Below are 12596 nucleotides of genomic sequence, written 5' to 3'. Positions count from 1 at the left end.
TCTTTCAACAATTACTGGTAAGTAGTGATAAGAAATGTAGGTGTGACAATTTGAAAGAAATTGAAAATGATAATTTATTTTAACAATTGCTCAAAATGACAGCCGTTTTGTTCCATACCCCTTCTGCCAATCCATTGCCGTGGATAATATCTATCCAACCACCGCCTTGTGACAATAGAATAATGCGGAGGGGCTCCATCTTGCTGAAAGTGTATGAGGTCTTCATTAAGAATTAAATTTCCTTCCAAATCTCTTTGATTTTCAACCTCATTTACAATGGCTGGCTCTATCAAATTGTTCAGCATTTCCACATAAGCATCACCAGTCAAATTTCCGTCAATGAAAAATGGACCTATAATTTTATCGCCTAGTATTCCGCACCAAACATTGGGCTTTTAGGGATGTTGGGTGTGCCCTTCAACAACAATATGCGGATTCTCATCGCTCCAGTATCTGCAGTTTTGCTTATTCACAATTCCGTTTAAAAAAATGAGCACTCATCACTAAAAGAAATATTTTTAGTGAGTGAAGGTTCCCTTCGAATTTCCTCCGTCATTAGTTCACAGAACTGAATCCTTCTATCTGGATCGTCGTCGCCAAGTTCCTGCAGAATCTTCATTTTGTAGGGGTAATTTGTGCATTTTCAATACTCTCATGACAAATGTTCGAGGTATACCTGTGATTGATGCCAACTGGCGTGTTGATGCTTCTGGATTGTGATACCAATAGCTTCCATCTGCATTTCTTCATTCAGTGCCCTGGACCCTATCCTTTTTTTATTTTTGACCGACCCAGTTTCTTGAAACTTTAAAATCAAATCTCTAACATAAACGTGACTGACGTTTTTGTCCGGATTTCTCTCATTCAAAGCACGGGCCGTTCTCAAATAACACATACCTTCACCACCATAAAGAAAAACTATTTGAATTCTTTCTTCCACAGTATAAACCATCTTTCTTTCAAATAAGCGAATCAAATAAACGTTTAAAATACCACCAAATTTGCAAACGATTGAAAATCGATAGAAGACAGTGCAAAAACGCAAAGATATGCCGTTTTAAGATTCCTGTTTGTTGAAAGTAAAGAAAATAGATGATAAGGAAGAATTTGCGTTATCGCAAAATTAGGCTGAACAATTAGTAAAACATCTTTGTGTTGCTTTTTTTATTATCTACATTTTTTATTTTTAGCTTTAAAATGGCAATGGTTTAAAAATGGCATTGATGAGATTAGAAGTGAGGGGATGGCACCTAGGGGTGCGTCGGGGTGGTTTAAAAAATGCCTCATTTGCCTAATTTAGCTGGGTCCAAAATTGTAACTTATGCTGAAAAAATTACTTCTTTCATTAATGTCCACCTAATTTTTCGTGTAAGGGGTAGTTTTTCAATTTCACCCTAAAAACGTTATGATCATCGTTTAGCATTTTCATGGGCTTTCCAAAAAGGCGCCACAAGTGGGGTGTTGCCATTTAAGATTTTCGAGTGAGTAGGGGTGCCGCTTAAGGGGTAGATCGGAGCGGCTCAAAAAATACGTCATATGTATTCGCCTTCGACATTTTTAGCATATTATTAAAAAGCGAATAAAAATTAGACTACCCACTTTGATACAGAAGTCTATAAAAAACAAACAACTATTAAAAGTAACTTTATAGACTTCTTCAATTATCTGATATGTTATATTGGATTGTTGTTCTTTTAAAATTTATTATTAAATCATAAAATTTTACATTTTATTTTTTACGATTATTTACAGTGCAGCAAAGAAAAATTAAGACCAAAGCCATTAAAAGAGTTTTTTCTATATCTCCTGGTTACGATTTAATCTTGCTGGATTTACTTTATGTAATTTTAGCGAGAAACATTGAAAATTTTCAGAAAAATTAAAAATTCGTCTGAAAAATATCCTATATTTTTGAAAGTATATGTATATTTTTGAAACATAATACATGGGTATGCCTTAAATAATATTCTGAACAACTTTCTTCTTCGACTTTCTTTGATATTTTGTCTCCTAATACAAATTGTTACATAGGTAGAGGAGTAAGGGCAAAAATATACACATATCTTTGGGTAAAGGAAGCCTTTGTGGGAACAAAATTTTTATTAGCCGAGCATACCAACAGGTATGGGAAAAAATATTAAAACAAGGCAAGGGGTAAGGGCAAAAATATTAAAACACATATCTTCGGGTAAAGGAGGCCTTTGTGGGAACAAAATTTTTATTAGCCGAGCATACCAATAGGTATGGGAAAAAATATTAAAACAAGGCAAGGGGTAAGGGCAAAAATATTAAAACACATATCTTCGGGTAAAGGAGGCCTTTGTGGGAACAAAATTTTTATTAGCCGAGCATACCAATAGGTATGGGAAAAATATAAAACAAGGCAAGGGGTAAGGGCAAAATATTAAAACACATATCTTCGGGTAAAGGAGGCCTTTGTGGGAACAAAATTTTTGTTAGCCGAGCATACCAATAGGTATGGGAAAAAATATTAAAACAAGGCATGGGGTAAGGGCAAAAATATTAAAACACATATCTTCGGGTAAAGGAGGCCTTTGTGGGAACAAAATTTTTATTAGCCGCGCATACCAATAGGTATGGGAAAAAATATTAAAACAAGGCAAGGGGTAAGGGCAAAAATATTAAAACACATATCTTCGGGTAAAGGAGGCCTTTGTGGGAACAAAATTTTTATTAGCCGCGCATACCAATAGGTATGGGAAAAAATATTAAAACAAGGCAAGGGGTAAGGGCAAAAATATTAAAACACATATCTTCAGGTAAAGGAGGCCTTTGTGGGAACAAAATTTTTATTAGCCGACCATACCAATAGGTATGGTAGGCTATTAGGATCGGCAAAAAATTTTTTTTTAATTCCACTCAAAATGAGTTACTTGGGTCATAAATGACCTAAATACAAAATATTTTCATGGTGTTTATCTGTCTGTCTGTCTGTCTGTCCGTCTGTAACACGATATTTGAAAAACCGCTGAACCGATTTTAACCAAATTTGGCACAAAAATACTGTGGCACCTGAGGATCTGGCCATTAGTTTTGGTGGGGGTAGGGGTTAGTAAGGGGGTATGGGAGGGGGTTAAAAATTTTTAAAAATCGTAACTCCAAAATTACAGTAGCTAGCGAAACGCGGTTTTCAAATTAAGATTAGGAATAATATTTGCAACAAAATTTGTAATAACATCAAAATCAGTCAAAGTCGCAGTTTTCGAGATATTAACATATTTTAGTATGGGCGGCTATACGTGTCTCCCGGCGCCAATTTTTTTTTGTTTGTATTGGGTGTGAAAAATTACTTGATTTTTTATTATTGTGTGGGGGCGGCAAAAAATAGTGGGTAGAGTACCAATTTAACTTAACGCGGTTACCTGTCTGTACAACCATTGCCTTGTCACTAAGTATGATATAGACTTGATATAGATAGGGCCTATTTTACCGATGAGTTTATTAATTATCAAAAAGGAACTATTTCGATAAAACCAAATAAAATATACAAAAATGAGAAAATCAAATATAAAAAAATATAAAATATAAAAATGGGTAAATTTTTGTTTGAAACTCTTTTACTATTATCACATCATTAGACTGGGAAATATATCAAGGATTAAACATAGTACCGTGTTAAACCTCAGCCCAAAAGGCCGTAAATCAGCACGTCGCGTCATATTTATCGGCGCAAAGCGACCAGACTCTGTTCGGTTTAGCGCAAAAACCGCAGCAAGATGCATCGCAGCATCCGGCCTAGCAAATAAAACACGTAGGGCCACAATATATCGGTCCCGAAGATTTACTGCCAGCTTTAGCTCTATATTAAAACGTTTTCGAAAGAAGTGTTAAAGGTTATTTAAAGGCTGTTCGGTTAAAGAAGAACACGTCAAAGGAAATGAGACATTTAAAGGAATTGATATATAAATAATTATACTTCTGTTTTTCGTGATAGCAAATTTGACTAAACCATTCTTTATATTGTTTTCATTGTCAGAATTTGATAGATTTTTGTGTTTTCTGTTTTTTTTTGTTAGTTGTGTATTTTCTTCTAGACTGCCATGGGAGTGTGTACAGGGTGGGTCAAATTCGACACTTTTAAAAGGAAACACCCTTTTCTATAGGATATAGACAAAAACTAATATCGGTGTCTGGAGCTCAATTTTTATCAAAAATATGATGATGAAAACCGCACATCAATATTTGTTACCGTTTATGAGTTACGGGGTGTTTTTTAAAAATGTCCATATTTAACAAATCGCTGTTAACTTTTTTGTTACGGAAAATTTTGTATTTTTATGAAAATATTTCCAAAACACCTTTTTACGTAGAATTTAATGGTTTAAGTGTAATTTTTAAAAAATTAATTATATAAGAGTTATCAACAGAAAAATTGATTTTTTATTCGGGACACCCAATATATATATTTTTAATTATCTGAAAAGGCCTTTTACAAATTACCTTTCCAAAAATATAGCACACTTGATATTTTGTTATACTCCTTTTAGAAACACAGAATATTTAAATGTTCGCCACTTTTAACTAGTAGGCTTTGGACCCCTTATTGATGATCTGCCCCTAATGGAACTCGAAAACATATTTCTCCAGCGAGACAAGGCACCGCCTCAGAACGCTGAAGTTATCAGCAAATTTTTGCTGCCAATTTCAAGAATAATTGAATAGCTAACCAAAATCCCAGCCGTTGGCCATCGAGGCCACCGAGCTTAGTGCCTATAGATTTTTACCTTTGCGGAAGAGCAAAGGTTTTTATTTTTAAATTGCCCGTATAATCTAGACAAGAGTTAGAAGTACTTAGCGGTTATGCGAAAGTTATATATATTTTTCATCCCCACTGAGTTAATGAATTCAGCGAAATTATTCTGCGAGAAATGTTCTAGAACGGTCCCGTCTGTCCATAACTGTAGCAAAATCTCATGTCTTGGTTTGCTATTAAATTTTATTGTTATTAGATATAGTTTAAATGTGTTGATGTTAAATATAATTTAAATTGTTATAAAATTCTGCATCTCTCGTAGTAAATATTATTTTCGTTTTAAGTCCTGCTCACAGGTAGAATTTTTTTGAACTCTACCTACTTATTCAAAGTGTGCGAATTTTTAAAAACTCTATATCTCGAAGAGGAATTGAGCAAAATATTAAGTATGCTATATTTTTGGAAAGGTAATGTTAAATTCTTTTCAATGAATTAAACATATACAGGGTGTCCCATATAAAAAATCAGATTTTCTGTTGATAATTCTTAAATTATTAATTTTATCAAAATTATACGTAAAAAGGTCTTTTAGAAATGTTTTCATAAAAATACAAAATTTTCCATAGCAAAAAAGTCACAGCGATTTTTCAGCGATCATATAAGTACTCCATGCTAAATTATTTCTTCGGTTTATTTCTAATAGTAGAGATCCCGAGCTGTGTATGAGTTGTCCCAAAAGTATGTATTCTTTTACTATTTACAGTTTTGTGTTATTTATTAGAATGTTTTTTTCTGTCTACTAATTCATTGTACAGGGTGGGTCAATTCGACGCTTTTAAATGGAAATACCCTTTTCTATAGGAGATAGACAAAAACTAATATCGGTGTCCGGAGCTCAATTTTTGTCAAAAACATGATGGTGAAAACCGCATATCGATATCTGTGACCGTTTCGGAGTTACGGGGTGTTTTTCAAAAATATGCGTTTTTAACAAATCGCTGTAACTTTTTTGCTATGGAAAATTTTGTATTTTTATGAAAACATTTCCAAAGCACTTTTTTACGTAGAATTTAATGGTTTAAGTATAATTTTTTTAAAATTAATAATTTAAGAATTATCAACAGAAAATTTGATTTCTTATATGGGACACCCTGTATATTTTTAATTTATTGAAAATAATTTAAAATTACCTTTCCAAAAATATAACACACTTGATATTTTGCTCGATTCCTCTTCGAGATATAGAGTATATAAAAATTCGCCCGTTTTAAAAAATAAGTAGGCTTTGAACACCGGCTGTAATGCAAAAAAATCTAGCTGTGAGCATCAATTATAACGAAAATATTTGCTATGAGATGCAGAATTTTATAACAATTTAAAATATATTAACCAACATCAACGCATTTAAACTATATCTAATAACAATAAAAATAAATAGCAAACCAAGACATGAGATTTTGCTACAGGTGTTCGACATATCGACCGTCTTCTGTTATGGACAGACGAGGCAGTTTTTGAACATTTCTCGCGGAATTCATTAACTCAGTAGGGGTAAAAGATACCCTCTCATAACTGCTAAGTATTTCTAATTCTTGTCTAAATTATACGGAAGAATAGGGAACCTTTATTCTTCCGCAAATATATCCATAGGATTAGATCCATGGGCACTAAGTCAGGCGGCTTCGACGGCCAACAGCTGGGATCTTGGTTAGCTATTCAATTATTCTTGAAATTGGCTGCAAAAATTTGCTGATAACTTCAGCGTTCAGAGACGGTGCGTCGTCTTACTGGAAAATATGTTTTCGAGTTCCATTAAGGGCATATCATCAATAAGAGGTCCAAAGCCTACTAGTTAAAAGTGGCGAACTTTTAAAAATTCTGTATATCTGTACAAAATATCAAGTGTGCTAGATTTTTGGAATGGTAATTTTTAATTCTTTTCAGTTAATTACAATATAGAGGGTGTCCCAAATAAAAAATCAATTTTTCTGTTGATAACTCTTAAATTATTAATTTTAAAAAAATTATACTTAAACCATGAAATTCTACGTAAAAAGGTGCTTCGGAAATGTTTTCATAGAAAATCAAAATTTTCCATAGCAAAAAAGTTACAGCGATTTGTTAAAAATGCACATTTTTGAAAAAGACCCCGTAACTCCGAAACGGTAACAGATATTGATGTGAGGTTTTCACCATCATGTTTTTGATGAAAATTGGGCTCCAGACACCGATATTAGTTTTTGTCTATCTTGTAACGTTTTTAGTTCGTTACATGTCTTTTTTATATATAATATATGATGTCTGGGCCTATCATCACCGGATTCCCTCTCGTTCAGGCCGGATAGTTTATTTGACGCGTAATTTTTACGTTCCCTAGTCGCCAACCCTGTGATCGTTCGACACAACCCTGTTACTATTCTGTGAAGGCGCGCGCTGTCAACATCGCTTCTGTCAACTCTCCGGGCTTAACCTCACTTTGGTTTGACGCTCTGTTGTATTCCAGCTTTTAGAAATAGTGATTATTTAAATCTTGCTGTATAATTTGAATCAGCTGCTATTTCGAGGCTACAGGGTAGAGTTACGGATGTCCCAACTTGTATTTGTATTTTGCTGGCACGTTGGCGCCCCTTTTCTTTTGTCCTCCAGAATGTCACATGGAAGAAAGGACATGTTGTTTATTATTTATTGAACCCTCGGAAGTATTTCGAGGTAGGTTTATTTTCTTTATTAGACCTTGTTTGGTTTTAAACAAGAGTTTCATATTTTTAGGGTCCAAGGTACGGACTGTGCCCAAGGTACGGACTATTTCCAAGGTACGGACTCTGTCCAAGGTACGGACTGTGTCCAAGGTACGGACTATTTCCAAGGTACGAGTAGTGCCTTATGTACAGACATTACCTTATGTACAGATGTCCTGTGGACGAGTGTCCCCATTAAGAACGATTTTTTCTTACATCTAAGTGCCACAGCGTCCATGTAGCTTGAGTCCCATGCTGCTTCACTCCCATTTCTAAGCCTAGTCAGTAGCTACGGCTGTAAGGATTCATGGTGTCCTCAATCTGGCCCCTTTTGTTGTTTTGACCAACAGGATCGCCGACAGACAGTACAGAGATGCTAGACCACCTCACGCTGCTACTGTTTGAAGCAAGGTTACATAAAAGAACAGCTAAGTGTATATTTAAGTTCTAGTTTTACATTTAACATCTAAAACATTTTCAGCCTTGAACAATAACGTACATCTTAAGTAATATCGTACAGACTATGTTCAGTGGTTAGATTGTTAAGAACATTCATGTCGATATAATCTTTAAAATATAATTTAGATCTTAGGTTTCAGTGCATTACGTCTTGTAATGGTATTACTTTTATAGATATTATTGCACTATTTTAATAGATGGATAATCAAACATAGATTCTAGAATCTACAGGTTGTAACATCTTCGACTTAGCATCATATGGAATATATTAAATTAATTAAAGTAATGCTACATTTCATATTTTCTCTTAAACTTTACATGTCCTGTATTTTATCGTAGTTGTTTTCATTGATATTTAGTACGACTCTTACCACCACTTTCTTTGTCATATAACCACTATATATTTACTAGAACTCTAGAATATCATGTATCAGCAAAGAACGTCATGAATAAATCTAGTCATTAGTTTTAAGTATTATACAACTGTGTTTTCTTTCTCTGTACATGCCTGGCGCCCAATATCTGTATTTTTTTGTTTATTGTTCTTAATTAGTTTTCTTTCCAGTGAAATACCTTATCCACGACGAGGAAACAGTTGTTGTTTTCCTGGTACGATTTAGGACTGAAATTTTTATTCTCTTTCTTATTTTTGATATTTCTATTTATTATTATTTGGGTCTATGGAATTTGGACAATTTCATATAACGAAGATGTGTCAGCTGTGTCTTTTGATATTTTTGATATTTTGATATATTTTTGAACCTAGTATACAGGGCGGTCAAGATTTAATGCTTGGACCTGAATTTTCTTTGGGGTTAAAATTTTTTTTAATAGTTGTTTAAAATTTTTTCTTGGTAGATAAACTTGAAAGTTTATCTATTGTTGGGACTTCCTTATACAGGGTGGTCAATACTTTTTTGTGACTTTGAAATTTTTTAAATTTCAAGGTGTTTGACATTTGATAAAGTTTGAAACTTTATATTTACAGACATTTTCGTTTGTATTTTTCCCTATACAGGGTGGACAAGCATTAAATTTTCGACTTTGATTTTTTTATATCTCTAGGTGTTTGAAATTTGATATAAATTTTAAACGTTATTCTTAGCTGAGATTACTATTTGATAATTTTACTATACTGTGTGGTCACAACTTGATCATTTTGATTTTGTTTGTGTTGATTAATTGATTGCAATTAATTTTGCAAGTTTCTGTGATTATCGATAACTGTTAGGGCGAGCTGCTAAACTAAAATCTAGGGTTGTTATTTTTTTGTATAGAAGTACGTCAGGGTTAATCACATCTCGTCTATTGTTTAGTTTACCTTCAGGTTTCTACGCCAAGGTTTTTTATGCCAATATTTTAATTATTTAGTATCGCATTCACTATGTTTCATCATCTGAACCTTCAGTGTTGTCAGTTACTATCGACAGTTGTTAGACTGTCCTGTTTGGTACTTTAGGTACATTTTGAGTTTTTTTGTTGTGACAGTTATACTAGGACTGTTATGTTGATACAGGAAGTGTATCTTTTGAGTTTTTTTGAGTGTATGGCGAGGGTGACTTGTCATATTATATACGTGAGGTATCGTTTTGTTTTCTTTTGGCAGCTGTACGTGTCAAAGGAATGTTTGGTACTTGTTCTGTTATGATAGTTGCCGAATAACTTTTCATACAGACATTTACCGTTTAGTGATTTAATGTCAGGAGGACATTAAATTTTTTGCAGTGTTGCAGACGACATATGCGGGAGCACTTGTCGTATTTATGGTTTACAGTTAGCAGGAGGCTACTGTGAACATTTTGGTTGTTAATGATTTTTTTTGGAGACGTCCAAGATCATTAACGTGTTGTCATCATTTGATATGATGATTGTTTTTGAGTTATTTGAGCGATTTAGCCCTTGTGACTCAAGTTTATGGAGGATTGACGTTTGACATTTCTGTTCTCGGATTCTGTTGCCTGGTTTTAATAGTTTTTACTAGATCTGATAGTCAATGCAATGTTTCCGAAGAACTATATCTGTGTCAAAACGCGTCAATAGTTTGAGTTCAGTTGGAGTTCTAGTTTTCTCTCTTTATTTGAAGAGATATTTTTTTGATGACACTTGTGTCATGTTCAGATCTTTTTGTATTGTGAGATATTTTTGTCTTGGTGACATCTATATCATTTTTAGTTTTTTTTAGTGAATTTTGGCAGTGTCTGTATAGAATGTGCAGATGCATTGAGTTTTTTAGCGGCGTGCATAGCGAGATGATGATTGCTCTGTTTTATTAGTTTTTCTGGTTTTTTAGTCCAGGTGTATTGTTTCGCGAGCTTTTTTGGTTTAGCCGACTATTTAGCCGACACGACTGCTCTCCCGATAAAAAGCTGCCGTTCGCAGTGGCAGTTGTTTAAAAAACGCTACAATCTCCTATAGAAAAGGGTGTTTCCATTTAAAAGCGTCGAATTTGACCCACCCTGTACATTACTTTAGTTCTTACTAAATCCATTTTGAGACCTACTTGATTGCTGGCTGTATGGAGTTCGTTATTTTGTGTTTGTAGTTCTTCACGGCTATCGGCTATTAGAACGAAGAGTCTCCACCTATTTTTAATCCTTTGTTGATCCACTCTAGTTGACGGAAATTTTCTTCTAGTATTTTTTGGGATATTACGTCTCCCTGTCGTATACCTTTGCCAGTTGGGAACTCTGGGGTTGTTTTATATAGTTTAAGACCAAAGTTTCTGTCATGCAATCATTGCTATTGGTGATATAGCACTGTCACCGCAAAATAAACCTATTTTTTTAGTTTTAAATATAACGTTTCTGATATTTCCATACAACTGAGTCAATATTGGTAATATTCGAAATCTTCTCACGTTTGTTTAGAGTTGGCTAAAAAAATATATTCCGATTTTTTTTCCAAAATTGCTTCTTAAATCCCTACGTTCCTCCCATAATTCCATTACAAATATAAAAAAACGGCATTCCCTAATTCCTTCACGTATTATATTTTTTCTCTTCCGATTGTAAAACAATTTTTTTTCATCGGAAAATCCTCGGCGGCTTCAATCCGCATTAATATGGATTTTTCGACGGAGCTTAAAATTTAATGGTATTTCGATGGCGAACGACCGCGCTTAAATCAATTAGGGCCCCGTCGCTGGCGTCCCCGGCGGACAAAAAAATGCATTTATAAAATAACATTTCGCCGCTCATTTGTATTCGGAAGCGGTAGACTCGAAAGATTCTGCTTAGGCGACGTTCTTTACAAAATTCCATTATGGTGCTTTCGTGGGGAGTGTGAAAAAATGAGAAAACCGAAAACGTTGAGTAAATATAAATATAGATTGATGAATGGACCTGGTACATCAAGGAATTATTACAGTAAGGTGTAGATATGCCTCTTTATCAGTATATGTTTTTATAAAGGACTTTAATCAAAGTGGCTAATTTTTTCGCAAAGTTATAAATGATTCTGAAATTCCGAAATTCAGAATCTGAATTAATTTTACATATAATATCAACTTGATTAGTAGACAAGTTAATTTTCTAGTCAATTCATGTTCAGAAACTAGTAAAATTTTAATAAATGTTTTTTGTCTGGTTTCTTGATTTATGTTTCGGTTGCATGAACTAATTGCATGTAAAGGGCCGTTTGGATTCTCAGTCTTCACCATTATTAAACTATCTTTAAAAACTCATCACAATTAAACATACAATTGAAGAAAGAAATTGTGACGTTAAATGTTAACGTGTGTCACGCGTTTTGGCCTTAGCTCGGCTCTTGTAAATTAAAAAAAAATAGAAAAGAAAATTGTACAAAAAAAAATAAAAAAATACGAAGAAAAAAAAATATTAGTTAGTGATTAAAAATAAATATTTGCGGAATTTGCAGGGGTCTAGTCGCGAACAAATTTATGCCCTAGCTCAGAAAATTCGGAGAGTAGGGGCGGGTTAAGAGCGCCACTGACTTTAGACGGAAAAAAAAGTCAGAAATCCCCCAAGGTGTATTTAGGGCCTTACAAGTTCCACAAATACATAAATAAAAAAATAAATAAATAAATAAACAAAAAAAAGTCAAGATCTTAGAGAATTATGTAGACATAGGGCCAAAGGAAATATAAAAATAATAAAGGAACTGATTAGTTTCAGTACCCTCTATTGAAATATAAAAAGTAAATATAGGAAACAGTAAATAGAAATAGCGATTAATAAATAAAAAAAATTGTGCACCAAGAAAAATATATATCACAATACGGAAATAGTAATATTACGCAAATAAATTGGTACCTTCCGTGATCACGTAAGATTTACAAAAAAAACTATATATGTATATATCAGCGCAACTAAATTCAGATGATATATCAAATTAATCAACAAAGTAATAAATCAAATAAATAATATTCAACTAATTCGCTAATATTAATAATTAATTATATAATTATTCAACTACTTTGTCGTCAACAATCAACTACTAATTACAAAAATAGATTCAGATATCGATAAAAAAAAAGAAATTAATAGATTTAAATAGAGATAAAAAGAAACTATGTCAGCTATATTAAATTGACAAAAAAAATTAAAGAGAGGAAAACAAAAATTAAATATTATTTTACCTGGCAGAATTATAGTATGTGAAAATTTATTCTAATAAAATGTTAAAAAAATATATCTACGGTCAGTATTTGTAGGCACCAATGAAAT

General features: G+C 33.2%; 1 protein-coding gene across 2 annotated transcripts in view; it reads right to left on the bottom strand.

Annotated features, from left to right (window-relative positions):
• The window catches only part of LOC115883136 (neural cell adhesion molecule 2-like), a 472691-nt gene that overhangs the window by 101500 nt on the left and 358595 nt on the right, over nt 1-12596 (bottom strand). The window lies entirely within an intron of this gene.

The sequence above is a fragment of the Sitophilus oryzae genome, unplaced genomic scaffold (assembly GCF_002938485.1).
Source record: "Sitophilus oryzae breed Bouriz unplaced genomic scaffold, Soryzae_2.0 scaffold_1816_pilon_pilon, whole genome shotgun sequence".
In the NCBI taxonomy this organism is placed as follows: domain Eukaryota; kingdom Metazoa; phylum Arthropoda; class Insecta; order Coleoptera; family Curculionidae; genus Sitophilus; species Sitophilus oryzae.
This window is presented reverse-complemented; position numbering and strand designations above follow the sequence as displayed.